Source organism: Chinchilla lanigera, unplaced genomic scaffold (genome assembly GCF_000276665.1).
Source record: "Chinchilla lanigera isolate Chin_1 unplaced genomic scaffold, ChiLan1.0 scaffold00092, whole genome shotgun sequence".
Lineage (NCBI taxonomy): Eukaryota > Metazoa > Chordata > Mammalia > Rodentia > Chinchillidae > Chinchilla > Chinchilla lanigera.
In genome coordinates, this window is record NW_004955493.1 from 3,384,817 (window position 1) to 3,385,320 (window position 504).

Below are 504 nucleotides of genomic sequence, written 5' to 3' on the forward strand. Positions count from 1 at the left end.
GTAATCCCAGCACTTGGGAGGCTGAGGCAGGAGGATCGTTGTGAGTTTGAGACCAGCCTGGGCTACAAAGTGAGCTCAAGGCCAGCCTGAACTGCATAGTAAGACCCTGTCTCAAAAAGACAAAAAAACAAAAACAAAAACACAGCGGGCAGAAATGAGCTGTGCAGCTGGGGGTTTGGCCGTTTACATCAGAGGGCAATTTAAGCAAAACCACAGAACAACTAAGGTTTGCAGGGGACAGCAACGCAATTGAGGAAGCAGCGGTTCCCAACCTGGAGCAGGGCAGAATCTCACGGGGCGCAGTGGCAATGTCACTCCCCAGGGGGGACCCGCAGGGAATATCCTATGCAGAGGATCCTGTTCTAATTCAACAGGCTTGGAGCAAGATCCAAACCTCTCCCTTCCCAGTTCCCTTGACAGGGAGTTGCACATCTCATGTTTTGAGAAAAGTCCTCTCTAAAAGCTTAACTTTCAGTTCTTAAAATAGTCACTTCCCTGTTGTTT